This window comes from Tamandua tetradactyla, chromosome 16, assembly GCF_023851605.1.
Source record: "Tamandua tetradactyla isolate mTamTet1 chromosome 16, mTamTet1.pri, whole genome shotgun sequence".
Taxonomy (NCBI): Eukaryota; Metazoa; Chordata; class Mammalia; order Pilosa; family Myrmecophagidae; genus Tamandua; species Tamandua tetradactyla.
Window position 1 is genome coordinate 64,180,772 of NC_135342.1, and position 23,726 is coordinate 64,204,497.

At 35.6% G+C, this 23,726-nt stretch overlaps 1 long non-coding RNA gene across 4 annotated transcripts in view; it reads left to right on the forward strand.

Moving 5' to 3' along the window:
* The window catches only part of LOC143660354 (uncharacterized), a 135,276-nt gene extending 112,545 nt beyond the window's left edge, over positions 1–22,731 (forward strand). For 2 of the 4 annotated variants that reach the window (XR_013163976.1, XR_013163977.1), the window contains exons 4-8: positions 18,007–18,102; positions 18,695–18,819; positions 19,284–19,440; positions 20,715–20,768; positions 22,084–22,731. This is a non-coding gene — a long non-coding RNA (uncharacterized LOC143660354). The remainder of the gene's footprint in view (positions 1–18,006; positions 18,103–18,694; positions 18,820–19,283; positions 19,441–20,714; positions 20,769–22,083) is intronic. The other 2 variants (XR_013163978.1, XR_013163979.1) reach the window with 1 other exon arrangement.
* Positions 22,732–23,726: the final 995 nt, after the last annotated feature.

Sequence of the window (23,726 nt, forward strand, 5' to 3'; positions counted from 1 at the left end):
AGAAGAGTTTAGTTTCATTCTGATTTTTGCTACAGTAGTCATGCCATGTGCACCTTTTATGTTTCTAAATATTGAAATCAGAATATATATATTTATTGGTTATATATACATATTTCAGTATATACATACATATAACAATATACATACTGGTTAGTGAAATGTAGGAAGCTATAACTTTATAATATTTGTAGACACTGAATATACAGTAGATTTTGCATGTAATTTTTATCTTCTTCCATCAAGCGTAACAATATGTTGAATTTGCCATGGTCCTTTAAAGCTTCGATGTTGTGAAGAGCTCTGCATGAAATTTGGAAGAGACTAGACCTTTCATCTGCACAACAGCAGGACACCTTACTATAGGGACAAGAAAGGAAGAGAGAGAAAAAACATTTCTGAACCAATAGCAAAAAATAACAGCAGAAGCAATTATTTCATCAAAGGTTGATTTTTTTTTCCTCCTTTCTATATTTTTTTTTTTTCAAATTTCTTAGCTGGAGATTGTCTGCCTTGTTGCTTCATCTCCTGGAGTATGTTTAATTTACAGGTTTCACATGGTCAAAATGGGAAAAAATCATAAATGAAAAAATGTTTATTTTAGAAGGTGATGTTATTGATAATAGCATTTAAATGTATTTGCAAGGAATCTTCAAGTTGGGAATGATGCAAAAATTAAGCTTGGCCTTCCCTCGATTCTTTAGTCTGTTTATCTGCTTGGGGGAATGAATGATGCTGATGTATTTTCTGTGGCTAATATCAGTATGTTTTATTTTTATTGGCGTGAGGAGACTCGACATTGCTAGCCATGAAGCCAGTTAGTACTCGTTCTTGTAGAATGGCCATTACTTGACTGGCTATGACAATAACCCAAAGAAATAACCAGACCAAACTGTCTTTTACTGAGATCCTGAAAATCATCAAAATGAAATGCCTGGACTTTGCCATAGGCAGGATCTGAACCTCTCACTCAAAGGAAGTTTGGGAACCTCCAGAGAGCTGTATCTTTGGAGTTAAGAGGACCATGTACCCCTCTGGATATTAAACTTGGTATTTTATTCCCTGCTCTGCTCTTTATTTGCTCTTGTCTTAGATGAGTTGCTCTCACCTTTCTCCATTTTCTTTCTTTTCTCTAGGATGCTGAGAGGACTGATTAAATAATGTTTACTTAGGCTTTGAGATTTTTAGAAGAAAATCTCCATATTGGCTTCTTATTGTTACTATAACAAATCATCATAAAATTAGTGGCTTAAAACAACTGAGACTTATTCTCTTAGAATTTGGGAGGTGATAAGTCTGAAATGAGTCTTATGGGGCTAGCAGCATGGTGTTGGAAGGGCTAAGTTCATTCTGGAGGTTCCAGTGGAGAATGTTTCCTTGTCTTTTTCAGCTTATGGAAGCTGCTTGTATTCCTTTATCTTTAAAGTACATCATTCCGACCTCTGCTTCCCTTGTCCTCTGTCCTTCTCAGGATCCTTAACTAAATCACATTTGCAAATTCCTTTTACCATGTAAGGTGACATATCCATAGTGTCTGAGGATTAGGACATGGTTGTCTTTGGTGTGGGGCCAGGGGCATTTTTTAGCAAACCAGACCCCTTTATACATTATCCTACATAAAAATGTTATAATTACTATCCTGTTTCTTTCCATCTGTGGATTCTCAGATCATCCCACTTCCTTGAATATGAATGGTTTTCTCTGTTCCTTAAGAAGCTTGTGGATCTTTGAAGAAGTTAATTTTTAGGGTCCATCACTTTAGGTCCAACCTGATGCTTGAAGGTGCAAATACTTTATAATTACAGCTATTCTAAACTTTCTCACTGGGTAGAGATATTACTTTTTGGACAATGCCATCTCTGACCATCTGGTTGGTTATTTGAAGATCCTGCCCTACTCTGCAAACTTAGTCACTTCATCTTCTATGCTTTCATAGAACTTTGTGAATACTTTTATTATCACTCCCATCTCCTGGTATTGTAATTAGTTGTCTTTGTGTCTCCTACTAAACTAACAAGATTTAAGCACTCAATGTATTTTTTCTTTTTTGAACAATGAAGTACTAAACAAACTTTGTTAGATCCCCATAGCCTATAGCATAAAGCCTGAACCCTTAGCAGAATACAAGGCTCCTTTAGTCCCACATACCCCTCTTCACTCCCTTTCATTTCCTGTTCACTTCATGTTCTCTCCTTGTTGTACTACTTTCTATTTCCAAACCACCTTCTATTTAATCTTTTTTTATTTTAATATTTTTATTGTAAAAACATACAAATAAATAATATTTTTGACATACAAACATTCCATACATAGTCTCCAATCAGTGGCTCACAATATCATCACATAGTTGTATATACATCACCATGATATATACTTTTGAACATTTGCATCTCTCCAGCAAAAGAAATAGAAAAGAGAAAAAACTCATACATACCATACCCCTTACCCCTCCCTCTCATTGACCACTAGTATTTCATTCTACTCAGTTTATTTTAACCTTTGTTCCCCATATTATTTCTTTATTTTTTAATCCATATTTTTTACTCATCTGTCCATACTCTGGATAAAAGGAGCATCAGACACAAGGTTTGCACAATCTCACAGTCACATTATAGAAGCTATTACATTATACAATCATCTTCAAGAAACAAGGCTGCTGGAACACAGCTCTACAGTTTCAGGTACTTCCCTCTAGCCACTCCGATATACCGTAAACTAAAAAAGGGATATCTGTTAATGCGTAAGAATAACCTCCAGTGTAACCTCTCAATTCTGCTTGAAATCTCAGCCACTGACACTTTATTTTGTCTCCTTTCTCTCTTCCCCATTTTGGTCAAGAAGGTTTTCTCAATCCCCTAATGACCGGTCCTGTCACATCCCAGAATTTCTGTCCCATGTTGCCAGGGAAATTTATACCCTGGGAGTCACATCCCACATAGTGGGGGAGGGCAGTGAATTCACTTGTTGTGTCAGTTTAGAAAGAGAGAGGTCATATCTGAGCAACAAAAGAGGTTCCCTGGGAGTGACTCTTAGGCCTAATTTTAAGTATCCTTTGCAGGAATAAGTTTCATAGGGGTGAACCCCAAGATTGAGGGCTCAGCCTACTGATTTGGTTGTCCCCACTGCTTGTGAGAATATAAAGAGTTCTCCAAATGGGGAAGTTGAATATTTCCCCCTTTCTCCCCATTCCCCCAAGGGAACTTTGCAAATACTTCTTTATTTACTGTCCAAATCACTCTAGGATTTATTGGGGCATCACACTAGCCTGGACAAACCAACAAAATCTCATACCCTATTCAAGATCCCATGTACTTATGGTGTTCAATTAAACTGACCATACAAGTTAAATTAGGAAATGCGCTACCCAAAATATAAATTTTGCATCAAAGAAATATCTCTCCCTTTAGTCTCACACAGAAGTTGAAGTCTTAAAGTGTGGATGATATCATCCTTTACCTAGTCTTTTATTATAGCTTATTCCTATCTGTATCAGCTTTATTCATATCTCTACTCGATGTCTGATTACTTTTTCAACTTTTTAAACAGTTCCTGTGTGGGGTACTGCTGACTTTCATAGCTTCAGAGCTCTAACTCTGAGTGTCAGGTGTCACAAAATACCCTATTTAATCTTGAAATCTTTGTTCCCACTGCAATAATATAAAAACTAACATTTGAGGAGCCTAACTGTGTGTTAGTCTCAGTACAAAGCACCTTGCAAGCATTTAATCCTTGGGGTACTCCTATGTAGTCTATGTTTTACACATAAAAATCCTGAGTCTTGGAGAGGTTATATAATTCCTCCAAGACCACCAACTAGTAAGGAGTAGTTTTGGGGTTTGTGAACTTAGTCAGGTCTGGTACCTATATTGATATTTAGGGCCTCCTGATGTGGGCCTCCATTCTAAAGGGATTACTTAGCATTTCTGGAAAATCCTCTTTGTATCTATCATAATGCTAAAATGGCTTTCAGCTATTGAGGCTTGGAGTTTGGGAGTGAAAGTTTTAGTTAGGAGGGCTCTCTTATGGTGGAAGTTAGACCCTTGAGAGAACACTGGATAGTCTCTATTAGCCATAGGCATGAATGTCTCTAATTGATTTCCAAGAAAACAATGGTCATTACACAGCTGACAAGACCACTAGACATCCCTTCCCTTTACTTTATTAGTGCATACTTTTAAATGATGGAACCAATTCTTCAAGAAATCTCATGTAGAGATCCAGTACATAAAACAGATAAAAAGTAGACATGAATTTTCTATCAGTATGTTCTACCAGAATTGTTCAATAAATCTTTCACAAGCTTAAAGGTACAATATCCTTGCCTACAACTCTTCCCAGTCCTCCTTGCTCCGTTTCTTTATATATTAACTTGGCTCTATGGGAAAAATCCAATTGACCTAGGTTTTTGGCATATTTGTAATAATACATACATACATACGTATGTATATACATACCTCAATAATGTCTTGTGTTAATCACTTGAATTGTGTAAATTCTCAACAGGCCTAAAACAGCAAAAGATAGCATAAATATATCTAAATGACCATCTAAATAAGAAAAAAATCTTGTTTATGGCCAATAGATGGCCACAGATGTTTGTTTTTTGCAGAGACCTCATGGGGTGACATATCATGGTGAATCAACAGAACAGATGCTGCTCTTTATCCTGGCAGGTTGAGAAATTTGATTTTGTTCACACATGGAGTAGTTCAGTCTGCTTGCTACTTGGCCTGAATGGCTCCTTGAAGCAGAGTCCCTGTTGCCTAGGAAGCATTTGAATGGCCACTCTTACCCTTTTTGAAGCTCCCATGTGCTAGGTAGTACTTTTTCTAACTGATCATTGCTTCCTTAATTAAATTAATGTATACAGTATGGATATAGCCACATATTGTCTACTCAGAAGCCATTCTGTCTCTGTTATGGGTTAACTAACATACCATTGTTAATTAAGAATATAGGTGTTGGAATTAAACTAAACTTGGTTCAAATCCATGGCACTGCCATGTGTAGGCTATATGACTCTTACTAATTTCCTTAATATCTCTAAACTCATTTTCCCTTTAATAAAATGGAAATAATCATTGGTGCTTGGCACAGGGAGATTGCTAGGTAACTGGTAATTAGTAGCTTAATTATTTTTTATTGCTATTCACCTCTCTCTGGTGATCTGGTTTGCGTTGATTTTCAGTTTAATATTCAGAGGTTCACCTTGTGACTCTTACTTCCAGGTTCTAAAAGGATGCCCAGCTGTGGTTCTCAGGGGCCAACCTTGGGTCCCTAGCACAGCTAACTGCTCGGTAATCCTTCTCGTCTATTGGGAAGTCACCTTCAAGAGCACCCAGGGCTATGACATGCTCACATCTATGTGTACCACTAACCACTCTGTTGGTTTGATGGATAAAAGTAAGGATTTCCTTCTTGAAGGCTCAACGTCTTTCTCATTTTAGTTGAATGCATCTATGCACTTTTCGTTTCTGTCCAGGTGTGTGTGTATATAATTTAAATTTTACACATAGCACAGAAATATATGCTTGTGGGTAATTCAAATAGTGCATAAGTATATAAAAATTGTCTACCATGTTCCCAGCTGGGAACAGAGGGTTCCCATCAGTTCCACCCTGATAACTCATGTCTGCTATTTTAGTGTATCATTCTAGACTTTTTCCTTTGTGTTTATATCATTATTTTTTTTAAAAAATAATATCACACTATATACATTCTTTGGCAACCTGCCTTTCTAACTTAACATTTCTTGGTCTCTTCATGTCAGTACATACAAATCTACCATTCTTTTAAATTACTGTGCAATTTTCCAAACATGGATGAATCAGTACTTAATAATAGCAGTATTGATATTTAGCTTTCTATTTATTTACTTATTTATATTGATATATATTTATTTTCATATGCCATATAATCATCCAAAGTGTACACTCAATGGTTCACAATATCATCATATATCTGTGCATTTATTATCACCATCAACTTTTTTTTTCTTTTTTTGTGAAAAATAACATATATACAAAAGGAAGTACATTTCAAAGCATGTCGCAACAATTAGTTGTACAACAGATTTCAGAGTTTGGCTACGGGTTACAAGTCCACATTTTTAGTTTTTTACTACTAGCTGCTCCAAGACACTGGAAATTAAAAGAAATATCAATATAATGATTCAGCGATCATATTCGTTTGTTAAACCCTACCTTCTCTGTATAACTCCACAATCACCTTTGCTCTTTCTCCCACTCTTTAGGGGTATTTGAGCTATGCCCATTCTAAGTTTTTCATGTTGGAAGGGGCTGTCGATAATATGGGATGGGCGATGGAACTAGTTGATGTTCTGGAGAGGTTGGCCCCTTTACATTTGAGGACTTATCTGGTCTAACGACTCATCTGGAGGTTGTAGGTTTCTGGAAAGTTGCCCTAGTTCATGGAACCTTATAGAGTCTTATTTAAGGCCCTAAGTGTTCTTTAGGATTGCAGAAATGGTTTTGGTTGGGGTCTGGCAAGCTATGATAGGTAGCAATGTCTAACTGAAGCTTGCATAAGCTTTCTAGTATTTTTTTTTTTTTTTCATGGGCAGGCACTGGAAATTGAACCCGGGTCTCTGGCATGGCAGACGAGAACTCTGCCACTGAGCCACTGTTGCCCTGTAGTATTTTTAATACCAAAAAGAAGGTGTCAGTGAATATTTTTGGGTTAAAAGGTGTGTGGCCAATTAACATTTTGATAGATACTACCCAACTTTCCTCCTAAAAGCCTATCCCAGCTTATACTCCTGTCACCACTGAACAGGAAGGCCTATTTCTGTATAACTTCATCAATATTGGGTATTGCTTGATCTTTTTAATTTGAAATAATCCAATGAGTACAGTATCATTAATTTAATTTGCATTTTCCTGATTGTGAGTTAAGCATCTTTAGACAGTTTTTAAAAAATTGGTACTTCTTCTGAATACTGTTGATGTACATCTTTTCCTCCATTTTATTTTGGATTAGTTGCTTTTTCTATTGCTTTGTAGCATCTCTTTGTATATTATGCATTGTAGCCCTCTCTCTGTAAAATTTGTTTTAATTATTTTCTCCCACTCACTGTCTTTTAATTCTGTTTTAATATCTTTTATTTATAGATGTTTTACATTTTATCTAGCTGTTTTTGCTTTCTTGTGAAACTTGTGTTTTATATTTGTAGAGGGATTTGAAAGTTTAACAATTACATAATCTCCCCTGTGGTGAAAGAGACTAATCTTATTTGCATTAAGAAGTTTAAAGGTCTTGTTGCAAACTCCAGCCACTTTAAAAATCAAACCAATAAATATTTATTAAACATAATGTATTTAATGTGTTGGGTAATAAAAAGTAAGTATAAAACTTGGTGTTTACCTTCAGGGTATTTGTTTGTGAATCACGAATACTTACATATACCTTAGAAAATAATGTAAGGCATTATCTAGGTGCTAAGTTTTGTTACAGAAAAAAAATAACAGGATTCAGAAAGAACTAGGATTATCAGAGCATGGATTAGTACCTGTTAAAGTCTTATGTGCATATGAGAAACTTGAATCAGGGTTTAAAGACTAGGTAAGATTTAGTTATGGGGTTATAGAATGTGTATCAATTGTCCATTTCTGTATAATAAACCATCCCAAAGCTTAGTGGTTTAAAAAAGCAACCTCAATTTTGCATTTTGACAAGTTTGTCTGGGCTCAGCTAGGTAGTTCTTCTGGTCTAGATCAAATATGGCTACTCTTTGCTGGGCTTGCTTATGCATTTGTAGTCAGCTGATAGATTATCTGGAGCTGTTTGGCTTAGATGGCTGCATCTAAGGTGGGACAACTGGGGCTTTTCTCCATATGGGTTCTTAACCTCTAGCAGGCTAGCCTGAGTTTGTTCTCATGGTGGCCCTAGAGTTATAAGAGTCTGAGAGTGGGCACTATAAGACCTCTTGAGGTAGGCTTAGTACTGGTATGTGTCAATTTTGTTGCATTCTTTTGGTCAAAGCAAGTCACAAAGCCAGCACAGATGCAAGGGGTGGGAAAATAACTTCTATATCTTGATAGGAGGAGCTATAAAATATTTTGGCCATTTTTATAGTCTATTGCAGAACTTTAATTCAGACTCATGTTTGTTGAGCAATTTAATTCTTGTATTTATGTTTGATCATGATCAAAATCTATCTCTAGCAAGAACAGGTAAAAATGTAAATAGTGGGAGGGTAGAAGCTTGAGTTAGAATGACTTCCCCTTTTTTGGCAGAATGTATATTGGCTTTGAGAGGAACTTTCTTTCATTCTGTTAGGAACATGATGTTGGGATTTTTAGACTAGCTAGAATGAGGAATGGTGATCTTGTCTGTTTCTTTTTTTCACACGATGAAAGGGTGTAGGAGACATGGTGTTTAGTTCTAAAAATAACTGCCATAACCATGAATTTGAAGCAGTAATTCAAAAAGCATTACATGACAGTCCTCCAACTTAAAAGAGTTAGCTTTTAGTCTAGATTTCTTACATTACTCTTTTTTTTTAAACTTTTTTATTGTATAGTATAACATATATACAAAGCAAAGAAACAAAAAAAGCAATAGTTTTCAAAGCACTCTTCAAAAAGTGGTTACAGGATAGATTCCAAAGTTTGTCATGGGCTACCATACTGTCCTCTCATATTTTTCCTTCTAGCTACTCCAGTATATAGGAGGCTAGAGGGCTTAAATACTTTTTTTATCGTCACAATCGATTTTTTTTCTTCTTTTTTTGTGAACAATAACATATATGCAAAAAAGCTATAAATTTCCAAGCACAGCGCCACAATTAGTTGTAGAACATATCTCAGACTTTGATATAGGTTACAATTTCACAATTTTAGGTTTTTACTTCTAGCTACTCTAAAATACTGGAGACTAAAAGTTATCAATTTAATGATTCAGCATTGATATTCATTTGTTAAGCCCTATCTTCTATGTATAATTCCACTATCACCTTTGATCTTTCCATACCTCTCATTGGACTTGTTTGGGCTATGGATATTCTAAATTTTTGATATTGGAAGGGTGTGTCACTAATATGGGGTAGGGAGATAGAACTATCTGATGTTCTGGAGAGGCTGGGCTAGGTTTCAGGACTTATCTGGACCAGGGACCCATCTGGAGGTTGTAGGTCTCTGGAAAGTTACTCTAGTGCCTGGAACCCTTGTGGAATCTTATATTACTCTTTTTAATGCAATTTTATTGAGATATTTTATATATTTATATACCATATCATCCAAATTATATAATCAGTGGTTCACAGTATCATAATATAGTTGCGCATTTATCATCACAATGGATTTTTGAACATTTTCATTACTCCAAAGAAATAATAAAAATAAAAGTAAAAGTAAAAAAGAACACCCAAAATATCCCTTACCCCCCTCCTGCTCCCATTATTTATTTATTTATTTATTTTTTAAATTTTTCTTTATTAATCAAAAAAAAGAAAAGAAATTAACACAACATTTAGAAATCATTCCATTCTACACATGCACTCAGTAATTCTTAGTATCATCACATTGATGTATGATCATCATTTCTTAGTACATTTGCATCGATTTAGGAAAAGAACTAGCAAAACAGCAGAAAAAGATATAGAATGTTAATATAGAGAAGAGAATTAAAATAATAATACTAATAAAAAAAATATATATATATAAAAAGGAAAAAGAAAAAAACAAAAACAAAAGATACAAACAAACAAACAAACAAAAAACTATATTTCAGGTGCAGCTTCATTCAGTGTTCCAACATAGTTACATTACACTTAGGTATTATTGTGCTGTCCATTTTTGAGTTTTTGTATCTAGTCCTGTTGCACAGTCTGTATCGCTTCAGCTCCAATTACCCATTATCTTACCCTGTTTCTAACTCCTGCTGGTCTCTGTTACCAATGATATATTCCAAGCTGATTCTCGAATGTCGGTTCACATCAGTGGGACCATACAGTATTTGTCCTTTGTTTTTTGGCTAGACTCACTCAGCATAATGTTCTCTAGGTCCATCCATGTTATTACATGCTTCATAAGTTTAGTCTGTCTTAAAGCTGCATAATATTCCATCGTAGGTATATGCCACAGTTTGTTTAGACACTCGTCTGTTGATGGACATTTTGGCTGTTTCCATCTCTTTGCAATTGTAGATAATGCTGCTATAAACACTGGTGTGCAAATGTCCGTCTGTGTCTTTGCCCTTAAGTCCTTTGAGTAGATACCTAGCAGTGGTATTGCTGGGTCGTAATCCATTCTGCCAGTCTATGTCTTTTGATTGGAAAATTCAGTCCATTAACTTTTAGTGTTATTACTGTTTGGATAATATTTTCCTCTACCATTTTGGCTTTTGTATTATATATATCATATCTGATTTTCCTTCTTTCTACACTTTACTCCATACCTCTCTCTTCTGTCTTTTCGTATCTGACTCTAGTGCTCCCTTTAGTATTTCTTGCAGAGCTGGTCTCTTGGTCACAAATTCTCTCAGTGACTTTTTGTCTGAAAATGTTTTAATTTCTCCTTCATTTTTGAAGGACAATTTTGCTGGATATAGAAGTCTTGGTTGGCAGTTTTTCTCTTTTAGTAATTTAAATATATCATCCCACTGTCTTCTAGCTTCCATGGTTTCTGCTGAGAAATCTACACATAGTCTTATTGGGTTTCCCTTGTATGTGACAGATTGTTTTTCTCTTGCTGCTTTCAAGATCCTCTCTTTCTCTTTGACCTCTGACATTCTAACTAGTAAGTGTCTTGGAGAACGCCTATTTGGGTCTATTCTCTTTGGGGTGCGCTGCACTTCTTGGATCTGTAAATTTAGGTCTTTCATAAGAGTGGGGAAATTTTCAGTGAAAATTTCTTCCATTAGTTTTTCTCCTCCTTTTCCCTTCTCTTCTCCTTCTGGGACACCCACAACACGTATATTTGTGCGCTTCATATTGTCATTCAGTTCCCTGATCCCCTGCTCAAGTTTTTCCATTCTTTTCCCTATAGTTTCTGTTTCTTTTTGGAATTCAGATGTTCCATCCTCCAGTTCACTAATTGTAGCTTCTGTCTCTTTAGATCTACCACTGTAGGTATCCATTGTTTTTTCCATTTTTTCTTCTTTGTCCTTCACTCCCATAAGTTCTGTGATTTGTTTTTTCAGATTTTCTATTTCTTCTTTTTGTTCAGCCCATGTCTTCTTCATGTCCTCCCTCAATTTATTGATTTGGTTTTTGAAGAGTTTTTCCATTTCTGTTCGTATATTCAGCATTAGTTGTCTCAGCTCCTGTATCTCATTTGAACTATTGGTTTGTTCCTTTGACTGGGCCATATCTTCAATTTTCCGAGCGTCATCCATTATTTTCTGCTGGTGTCTGGGCATTTGATCAGATTTCCCTGGGTGTGGGACCCGGCTGGTTGAAAGGTTTTTCTGTGAAATCTCTGGGCTCTGTTTTTCTTTTCCTGCCCAGTAGGTGGCGCTCGTGGCGCTTGTCTGTCTGCGGGTCCCACCAGTAAAAGATGCTGTGGCTCCTTTAACTTGCCAATCCGAATCTCGCAGTCGGCCCGGGAAACCGCGCGTGGTGGGGGGGTCACCGGCCGCCGCGGCTTGGGGGAGTACCGGTCCAAATTGCCCAGCTGGCCCGAGACGCCAAGCATGGCGGGTGGGCCCCACTATCCAACGTTCCCAGTCAGACCGGGAGCCACGTACGTGGAGGGGACCCCAGTCGCCAGCCGCCCCGGCCGGGAAAACGCGCACCCCTCAGGTATCTCACCGCAGCGGATTCTCCCTGCCTGTTCAGCCATTCCAGAATGGGGTACGCTGTCTTTTTGGTCTCTGTCGTGGCTCCGGGAGCTGTTTCGTATTGTTTCTGTTTCTTTAGTTGCTGTTCTGGAGAAGGAACTAAGACCCGCGCGTCTTACTAAGCCGCCATCTTCTCCGGAAGTGGGAAGTCATCATTTGAAGCAGTGTGAGGAAAGGTGCAAGTGGTCATACAATTTGTCTACGAGAGCGGTGCCCGCCGTCGCTGTGTTGAGTCCATCCCAGTCGCTCCGGTAGCCCAAAGCTGCCATTCCGTTTGCCTATTTATTTATTTTTTTGTCTTTTTTTTTCTTACTCATTTATCCATGCACTGGAAAAAGGGAGTGTCAGTCACAAGGTTTTCATAATCACATGGTCACACCTTGAAAGCACTATAGCTATTCACTTGTCTTCAAGAATTGAAGCTATTGGATTACACTTCAACAGTTTCAGGTATTTACCTCTAGTTTCTTTTATTTCTCTTTATTTTCTCTTTAGTGGACCTTGCTTGCACTTTCTGATTTAAATGATGAGTATAATTCCTCTGACTTCATTTTGGTTTTGTAGAAACCTTTTAAAAATCCCAGAGAGGTGCGATGGTGGTGGGTGGTGCAATGATGGCTCAGTGGCAGAATTCTCGCCTGCCATACCAGAGACCCAGGTTTGATTCCCGGAGCCTGCCCATGCCAAAAAAAAAAAAAAAATCCTATCAATGTTTTGCTTTAACTATTTGCAGGTAAGGGCAGGAGGCTGATAAATTCTTTCTCTAAGCTTCTCTCACTTCTAGCAATCAATTCAGCTTCTCAGTTCAGACAGTAGATAGCACGTTCAGGTACTAATAGACTACAGATCATGTCTTCACTTATAAAGTTGTGGTCTTTTGACCAAAACTTTAACTCAGAATGGAGGGCAAGTAACATCAGAGTCTAACTTAAAATAGTATCTGTAAAGATGGTGCTTTGAGAAGCTCAAGGTTATTTTCTGTTGTTCTCAGTTCTTTCTTACTTTAGAAGCAGAGACACATTGAATATGCTGTATATTTATGGATAAAACAATAGTTTTGCCCAATTTCCTTCTGATTCTTGTACATAGACAACTTATGCTAATTGAAATAGATATAACTGTTTAATAGATGAGCAGCATATTATGATGGAGCTGTCTGTAGATGCTGGCGCCAGAATGCTGTTTGAATTAAGAGGATGTCTGCTAAGTAAAGGCGCCCTACTGAGATGTATAAGGCCAGAGCTTTCAGCAGTCCATACAGTCTTTGTTGAGAAACATATTCATATCTTCCAGACTAGTAATCAATCACTCGGTGGGATTTTTTGAGGGGACTTGTATGTTCATAGAGGATCTTTTTGTACTGCCAGAAACCACAAAGCATGGGCACAAATAAAATGCTAATTTAATTTATTATATTGAGGCATGGAACAGGAATGTTTAAATGATGTTAACAGGGCCAGAATTTCAGAACCACCTTTTTAAAAATAGAAAACAAATGCCAACCCCCCTAAATTAAATTCTATTAATAACATGTTTTGGTAGGTTGCTTGGAAGTAAAATAAAGCTCTTGACATTAATTAAAATTTGAAGATGTTGTATCATTTGTTGTTAATGTGTAGTCTTTGGTAGGGGAAATACATTTCAAAGTGATCCATTTATGAAAATTAAATGGGGAAAATTGCCTATTAAGCAAATGTTGTTTAATAAGACTGCTTTTCTTTGAAATGTGGATCTTTAAGTAACTAAAATATTTTTATAATCCACTAATGGTTTCTATTCTTGATCCATTCAAAAATTGTCTTTAATTTTGATATTTCCAGATAGAATTCCATTGTCAGGGGGCTTACACATTCTAAAACCGGGAGGGCTTTCATATATTTTGGGGTGTTAGGTAACACATATTTGCAAAGAAAATTTCATCTGAAATGGCTGTGGTTATTTGCATGGACCTCCTCCAAATACTTCTGCGGGATGAGAAGCCGAAGGATCCCATTAGCAGCCTTTAACTAGTGCTCCTGTAATGAATGCTATATTCTGAGTCTCAAAACTGCATCTTCCTGCTTTCACACAAACTAGAAAGTGCCATGAGATAATGGAATAGTTGTTTGCCCTGATGTACCACAGCAAAGGGGGGCTAATAGAGTCACCTCTGTGAGGACCTCACTTGCAGATAATATTCTGAAAAGCTACACATCTTCATGTTGTGGGGGAAAGGCAGTTTCTTGCTTTGGTTTAGGTTTGATTTTCTTTTGGCACTGTTACAAATGTATTTGACTTGGTCCTTCAAAGTTGTTATTTAATATAACTCTTTAGACTATGTAAAAATAATGCATTTTTCATTGAATGAAATAATTCGTAAATGATGTGTGTTATTCCTTTTCACATTCCTCCTGTTTTTACAGACTTTGATAGTTCAATTATGGATGGTAATTAACGGACTCCTGTTGTTCTTGATAATTCTGGTGATAGAAGTGCAAACCGGGTGGAGAAAATGGAGTAGTTTGTGTTCCCCCATGATTAAAATTAGAACAGTTACACTGAAGTTAGTATTTATTTTTTGAACATTTCTGAGGTGTGGTTTTTCTTTTGGGAAATGTTTCTGTGGAAAAATTCTTTTGGCTTAGGTAATAAATAATAACCACTGTTGACAAATGTTAAGAACCCCCATATCCATTTAGTCAGCACTTTCTGTAGCTTTTACTTGTCATATCTGAATGTTTTCTCCCATATACTCCCCCAAGAGCTTCCAAATTTCTGTTGCTGTAATCATTGATATGAAAGTTTATCTCCCTACTAGGCTGCAAATTATCTGAGGGCACGAATTGCTTCTTATCTGACTTGGCTACCAGATCCAGCACCTAGTAGGTGAAAGTATTAGATATGTGAATAAAATATTCATACAAATAATTTATTTCGGTCAGTCTCAATGAGGACTGTTTTTTTTCTTAAACCCCAGGGGATATTTGGCAAGGTCTGGGGACAGTTTTGGCTAGTACAATTGGGAGTGTTGTGCTGTTGGCATCTAGAGGCCAGACATGCTGCTAAACACCCAACAATCACGGAATAATCCTTTCCTAAATGTCAGTAGTGTCCAGGTTGAGAAAGCTTGATCTAATTTTATTTTCAAAAGTTTGTCAAGTAGATGGACAGGTCATAGGAGTTTCTTCACCTTAGATATGAGAAAACAGCCTCAGATTAAATTACTTATCTAAGTTCACCCAATAAAGTTAGTGACAGGACCAGGAATTGAATTGTAGGCCCTTGATTTCAAATCTAGACAATATCTAGACTATTTCAATTACTTATGATTAATGTGATATTTATCTTTAGTTTTCTGGATAATTGCCTTAGATTTTAGCCATGGAAAACTGCCCATATTCTACTCTAAAGTAATACTCTGAAATTAAGGCAGAAAATATTTTGCTTGTTCATCTGAAGGATGGTAAGTCATGTATCAAAAATTTGAATTTCTCAGACTTATATTTTCCTACAGAGGAAGAATTTTTCTAGTGAAGTCAGTCAACCCATAAATGGATCATAGTAACAAAGTTTCAAAGATTAATGTTATTAAGTATTTTTGTATTACTAAAATTGAGACCTAGAACCTTTGAAATGGCCAGTAGATATTTTGCACTTATACCTAATTAGTTTTAATAAACGTTCTGAGAATATACAGAACACAGCCACTTAAAGTGCATTAGTCTATCATTTGTTATAGATTTGAAATGAAACCATTATGTGTCTATACCTAGACCACTGTGTATTGTTTGGTAATTGTCCCTCTAGAAACATCAGTAGAGATGAAATAGGAACGATGCAGATAAGGGTAATTAAATAGATCAAGGGGAAAAAAACAATTGATTTAAACAAAAAAGATAGTTCTTGTACACAAGAATGTTTCCAGTATGCAAGACTCTGAGAGAGAAATAAAGATATTTAAAGCATAATCTCTCTCCTTACAGAGTGTTCATATAGTAGATGGGTATCTATTTATATAGATTTTTATACATTTTAAAATAAGATGAGGCGGTACGAGAGCCAAATGAATGGTAATAGCAGGGAACCCAAAAGAGGAAAAGTACTTTATATTGGTGAAGTCTGGGAAGGAATTAGTCACCAAAAGATGCAAAATACGAAATCTTTAATTCAAGTTTGAAACAATAAATCTCATTGGATAAAAGAATATTTTGTGATAGATTCTCAAGAATAACAACGTTTGTGATGGACTGGTAGCAGCAAAATGGTTAAACTGTTTATCTAATCCATAGCACAGTACAATTCTACTTCTATTTAAAAATTATAAAATTCACAAATCTCAAGTGGACTTTAGAAAAACACAGGTAACTTGACAATTTCATCTCCCAAATCTTATTTAAAAATCTTTCAATTCAGCTTGTTTAAAGTTCTGCATTTAGCAGGAATGTTGAACATATTCAAAAAAGCAAAATTAAACAGACCTTGAGATGACGTTATTTTACACTGAGGTATTACACAAATATTTTTTTAACTCATGGAATATGGCAGCTGAAAGAATTAATTTTATATTTCAGTCAAACATGTCTAAATTGTAAATATTGGAAACTATGATTTCCAGATCATTTGAAGTCTCTTATGCAGCCAAATAGAGGAATACACTGTATCGCTGTAAACTGAACTGGATTAGCCAGAACTACGATGTAAGCAAAAGTTATTTTCCATGTGGTTTCAGACTCTCCCTTTTATGTTGTTTAGAGTTCGCTTCTGTCAAAACCTCCTTTCAGAAAAGGAGCTGATAAACTCATTTGCAGTGGAGTAAAATGACTAGGACTTGAAATTTAAAAAGCTGCTGGGAGATAATGCACACAGAGTGAAATACAATGTAATAATGAAAATTGTAGTTCTAATAATGCAAAAGAGAGATTTAGTCTCTCGTCTCCAGAAAGAAGAAATAAAAGAGATGGGTGATAGAAGCCAGGGAGGAAAAAAAATTGAATAGAACTTTCCAGAAATGAAATGGGCCAACCCCAAATCAAACTTTCTAATCTGAAAGTGTTTGTACATCAGGCAGATGTATCACCCCCAAGTGTGGTCACTGACTGGGTGAAGGGCTTGTTAAAAATTCCTCAGTGTGTTTGCTTTTTGACTTAGTAGGTCTCAGTGTCACTTGGAATCTGTGTTTTTATCAATACCCTATGTAATTCTGATTCAGCTAGTCCATGAAGCAAGTTTTGAAAATCACTATCTATATGGTCACTTGATGAAAACACTATGGAGGGAATCCAGGCATCAGATGGAAGATTGGAAGAGATTCACTTTCATTTCATTAAATGTATTTTTTAGAATATTTTTATATGACCTTCCCCCCAACATTTTAGTAAGAGCATTTCCAGACATACAAAAAAGTTGAAAGAATTTTATAGTGAACACCTGGATACTCACCAGCTAGGTTCTTTTATTAACATTTACTATACTTGATTTATCACATATCTTTACAGATTTTTAAAAATATGAGGTAACATATATATAAAACACAAAATATCTCATTTAGATCCCTTTCAAGTATAACACTCCATGGCATTTGCATAGTTGAGCTACTATCAGCATTATCCATTACCCAAACAAAAACGGTCTTAGTTTGCCAGGTTGCTGTCATAAATACCACAAACTAGTTTTGGCTTAACAGGAATTTATTAGCTCACAGTTTTGAGGCTAGAACCAAAATCAAGATATTGGCAATGTTCTATCTCCCCCAGAATTAGTACCGTTCTGGTGCTGGTTGCTGACAATCCTTGGGGGTTCCTTGCCTTGTATTTCTGTCTCCTGTCACATGGCAATGTCTTTTCCTTTCTGGCTTCTCTTTATAAAGTCTCCTTTTAATATGGATTAAGTCCATTCTGATCCGGTTGGCCGTACCTTAACTAAATATGACAGCTTCAAAAGAAACTGTTTACAATGGGTTCACATCTGCAGGGATGTGGATTAAGATGAAGATTGGAACATGTAAGCATTTGATAGGGTAGATAATTCAATCTACCAAAGTCTGCCTTCAGGACCCTAAAACATGTTTTCCACTATAGATTAATTTCACCTATTCTAGATTATCATTTGAATGGAATTATACAAGTATGTCTTCTGTGGTTTCGCTCAGCATAATGTTTTTGAGATTTGTCCATGTTGTTTTATGTATCACTTATTTTTATTGCCGATAAATAACTAAATTTTTTTTTTTAGTGTCTGCAATGTACTAGACAAACTGTAGATGCTGGTCTTACAATGGAGAGCAAAGCCAGCCCTGGTCCCTGCTCTGATAGTGCCTATAATTTAGAGGTGAAGACCTTTAAGATTTCTTCCAAACCTTACACGTGTTGCTGATGTATCAGAGACAGCCTCTCTTTAGGCAGTCTATGAATCTTACAGCACACATATGTTCAAACAGCTCAAGGTATCTAGACTTCAGTGCTTTATCAGGCCTCCTCTTTCCTGAACCCATCAATAAAATAGCTTAACTCTGAATAATCACAGCTATATAGCTACATATGTGTATTTACATATATAATGGACAGTTTCAATATGCTCAAAGAAAAGCAAAGGTACATAGAGTGAATACTTCTCTCTGGTGACCAAAGGACAGTTGATATTTTCCCTTAGCAAAAGGGAAGTGGGGTCCAGTAATTGTTGGGGATTTCCTACACTTAAAAATTATCTAAGTAATTTAGAACTAAATGATCCAGATAATTATCCTAATTTTGGGGACCTATCCTTTTAGATTTTTCAATAAGAGGTATATTCTGAAAACACTAGCAGACTCAAGATGGAAGAAAGAGTGCCATTGGGTTGTGGATTTAGTTTTGTGTGGATGGTGTATGAGAGAGGACATTGATTGTTCTGCTTAATTTATGCAAATATATTGTTGGTACAGGGATCCTGGAGTCAAGGCAATGACTAGGAAGGGAGAAGATGTACGTTGGCACCAAGGAGTGAAGTTGACAAATAAATAACAAGATCAGTGACTGGAAAGTTGAGAGAGATGTGATGAAGTTCAAGGTATGTATCAAATCGGTCCATTGAGGAAGATGTTTGAGATGGAGCTTATACCTTTAGTGTGTGGTTTGATTGGACACACCAGTGTTTCTCATCTTTTAAGCTCAGATCCTTGGAGTTTTCTTAGGAGCAACATAGTTATTTTCAAGAGCACACTGTTAAGTCCTAGTCTTTAGAGTGGTACTAGTTTTTATGAAATAATTATTTTACTTGCATGGGAATTTGGTAGGCTGAACCTTACATTTATTTAAACATTCAGTTAAGCTAATACTTTTGGAATTATGTTCTTTGACTTTATAGGTATTGGTGATGTGAAAATCTGTTGCTTTTCCCTTAAATGTGATCCTAATAAACAAATATTTGCATATCTAGTAATGACTTTTTACTTCAGCTGTATCTAGAGATTTGTTTTTGTATCTTTTTTTTTTTTTGGTGCATGGTCCAGCAATGTCTTCATAACTTTTAAGCTTGCTCCTTGACAGAACCTGGAATGTAGCTTATGAAAAGAGTTCTGAGGTCAAACTAAAGAAGTCAGGTTTCAGAAAGCCTGTCTGAACAAAGGAGTGCATGGAAGAGAACAAGCCATAGACTGGGGAACAAAGTGGTGGTTGAAGAACCAGAGAGGTAAGTAAATAGATCAGAAACCCAGATATTGCCATGCTCTGGGACAATTGTGAGGCCAGAAAGGCAAAATTGAGGTCAGCAGGGAAAAAGCAGCTGAGAGTGTGGATGAATTTCAGAGTAAATTCAATAATGGTCTCCACTTAGACTTACTTTAGTTTCGCTTTCCTTGTCCTTGTATCTGAACTAGCAAAGAAAAGCTGGACATGCCTAGGTATTTTAATTATATTATCATTAGTAAGCAAGCATTTTATTGTCCATCTGTAGTGTATGGAATATAAAATACAGATATTGTAAACCTTATTTTAAAGAATCAGCATCTGTTTGTGGAGAAATAGACAAAGAGTCCCTATGAAACTACAGATAACAAAACAATACATTGATGAGTATAAAATTATTTGAAATTCAATAAGTTCCAGGAAAGGGAAATATCAAAATATATTTATTATGCTAAATATAGAGCCAGACCTTCAATAGTTCATCTCTTGTAAGGATATCAGAATCATCAACTTCAGAAAAATAAAAAGTAGTGAATGTAAGATAAAAAATTTCATGAAGTTAATTTAAGAATACTTTTATTTTTTAAGACTGTGCCATGTAAAAAAAAGTTCACTGGTACATGAAAAAAAAAAATACAAAAAGCAAATCTGCTCCCATATCAGGAGTACTTATTGAATATCCATGCTGTGTCTAATACTGTGGTAAGGGATAAAGGCATTTTTTTTTAAAGGGAGTGGATTTATTTCCTTAAGTTCTATGGTCAAATCAGAAAGACAAAGTTCTGAAGAAACAACAAATACACAATATAAGAAAACAAAAGATAAAATGTTAAGATGAGTACTGCAGTTTATTTTTATGGTTTAAAACTGTATAAATGATGTTACTTTAGTTTTTTTTTTTGCTGAGCTTTCTCCCTCTAAATGTAATGCTTCTTCTTTCTCTGGATGTCTTCAAGGTTTTCTCTTAGTTCTTTGGTTTTCAGCAGTTTGAATATGCCATGTCTAGGTTTTGATTTTTTGTTTTATCTTTTCCTTTTTTTAAAAAAAAGGAAAATTTTTTAAGGAAATTTTAAAAAAGGAAAATCCCGCTTGGGTTCTTTGGGTTTGTGGTTTGTTGTTTTTCACTAATTTTTGAAAATTCTGAGCCAACATCTCTTCATATATGTCACTTCTTTGGAGGGTTCAAGAATAGTCATGTTTTTGTAAATTGTCTGGCTTTTTCTTATTGTTAGAGTAGGAGAGAAAGTTTTTATTTTTTCTCCTTTTCTTCTTTTGCAGGCTTCTACTTCATAAGTGGAAATGGTACTGCTGGCTTTTTACTTAACATTTGTGGTATGTATTGCCATGTTTTAAAAAGAAATCTTGGAATCAACTAGAAAACTATCCTTTGTACTTTAGTATCTATAACAGTTGTTGAAATAGTTGAAACAATATTAACAGTGATAACCTTGAACTTCCCTGAGGCCTATTCTGAATCCTAATGCCTTTGAATTCTAACTGGCCCCATCCCTTCTATTTCCTACAGAGGAATCAAATGGGAAGATTGAGGCTAATTCTTTCCCATTGCAAACGGGGCAAAGTCTGGTGGGTAAGCAATGCAGGGGTTGAGAGTGTGTGTGCCTCAAGCAATAGGTACAATAGCAATTGTGAGTGTGGGAAGGGGCTATCTAGAAGTAAAGAAAAAACAAGAGAAAAGGAGGAGAGGTTTTTTTTTTATTCTTAATAGTGTCTGTATCATTACATATCAAAATCAGGTTGGATCTTTATCAGGATTATATTTTTCTGTATTTTCTAAAGTTTTTGTTTTAAAATTATAAGCATTTTATATTTATCTCAGCAAAAAACAATGAAGTTAGTATAAATAAATATGTATGGCTACAATAAAAAAATACATTTGAAAATGTAAACAGATTTCTGAACCTGTACAAATAAGGCAACTTTCCATGTTACCTATGAGATTTCTTTTTTCCTTTTTCTTCTTTAAAGCATTTATTATACATTCAATATTCTTAAGAAACATAGGATTCTATTTCTATATAACTATATATAGAAATATATATAGATATATTAAAGTAGACAAAAGCAAATAACTGAAATATCTGAACTGTATTCCAGCTGTCTTGATCTCCGATAATGATTGTATAGCCTTTATCTTGTGCCCCTGTGATTGTAAAACCTTGTAACTTTCATGTGTACCCATTTATCTGATTATTTCTCTTTAGTCTAATAATTACTAAAGACAGCACAGAACTAACCCACCCCAATTCCAAAGTTATCTTGATGACCAAAGTTGGATCAACCAAAATGGCCCCACCTAAAATGTGCAGTATCTTAGACTTTAACCTATATGTGACCTATACCTCATTACAATACTAAAAAGCATGCCCATCATCATATTAAGTTGCCATTTTCTTACATACATTCTATGACTAAGCATATAATCAATCTGCACGTGCCCAATAATTAGATCACCTCCAATTACAGCATCTGGGGCTGTTGTACTCATTATCCTAAAATATGTCCATCTATTGATACTATAAAAGTATCAGAATTACTGTAGTTTGGGAAGACAGAATTTTGGGCTGATAGGCCATCTGATCTCCTGCTTCATGCCTAGCAGTAAACTCTTTGTTCCTTTGAACCCTAGGTGTCTTCCGAATTGGTCATTGAGTGCACTGGACAGAGAATTTACCGCCTTTGCTGGTAACATTTCCTCAAATCTAATACGCATGTTTTTTCGCATTTTAATATTTTGAAATTGGGATTTTTTTTAGTTGATGGCCTGTCTTAGTTTAATTGGCACAGCTTTTTCTTTTTTTGTTTGATAAGTGAAATAATAATATGTCTTACAATTGATGACATTTAGATTTGAGGAGATATGGCATTATATAGATGATTTCACAGATTAAGAGTCGAAATATTGTGCAAAACAGGGACAAGGCTTCAAGCCTCCCAGAACATTAGGCAGAAACAGAACAAACAGGGACCGAGGTCCGAAGTTTCAGTAAGTAGGTTTTATTGTCTATGGCCACAGGGCTCACCTGAGTAGCCTCTGAAAGTCTGAGCCCTGAACAAAAGGTTAGCATCAGTTTTTATAGACAGGATGACATGTTAAAGACAAGGTAAATAATTGGCTGGTTTAAATCAGGAAGGGCACAAAGCTGGGTTTACAGAAGCAGATGAGGAGTTAGGGGGCAAGGGGGCTTCACAGGGACTTCTGCCTATTGATCGGCTCAGGGCCTGAGAGATTTTTCAAACAGGGAATGGCCTGAGTAAACAGGGGCCTGCCTGCTATAACAGGAAGTGGCTTTAACAAACCGGGGCTGCCTGCAACATAACAACTACCTGTTTGATTTTTTTTTGTAGAAGTGAGTGGAACTTTCTTGACATTTTCTAGATTCATTTGTCCAGAAGGAGTAGTATATGTTTGTGTTTTAGATGTTTAAAAACTTCATATTTGCAATTTAAAAAATAAGCTAAATTATAATAACTTTCAACATGCTATAAAATATAATGATCCTTTTCCTATAGATTGAAAATATTTTTTATTTTCCTCCCTGCTTTTTATTTTAATCATGATCTCTTTAAAAGGTTGACCACTCTGTTTTTATTCTACCATTTATTCACAGAAACTGGCTGTTGTATTTATTCATAAAAGGCTCATCCAATATTATATATACAAATGAACATTTGGTAGTACAGTCCTCTTCTTTCTTTAAGAGAACTTGTGTCTAGTAGATAAGATTTTCCTGCCATTACTATGCAAATGGTGGCAGAAGTCTTCAGCAAGGACTCTTCAGCTACTTTATGAATTACAGTTTTGTTTTTTCTGTGGTGGGCTAGATTATAATTTGTGGTCTTTGACTCATAGAAGCCCTGTTGTCTTGATTTCAGTGTCTGGACACAAAGAACAACTAAATGTTAGTCTTTTTTCTGAAGTGAAAGACTTGTAAAATAATAATGATGATAATAATAATAACTTAAATTATTCATTGTTACTAATAGTTCTAAGAGGATCTTAGTTAAACTAAATATAGACATGTCCTTGACATTAAAAATTATACTCAGGTTTTTAATGGATTTATTAATTGCTCTTTGATATTGGGTCATAAGTGTATATAGCTGGTGGGTCAGATAATTTGGGAAAATAAATATTTTTTCTCACTGTCAACACTGAATTCAGAGCTGTTCTCTGAAGCACTGTTACTTGATGTAGAAAAATATAACTATGTAAAGAAACCTGTTTCCTTTGCTACTTTGACTTAAAACATTTTATTTGGTTTGATAACT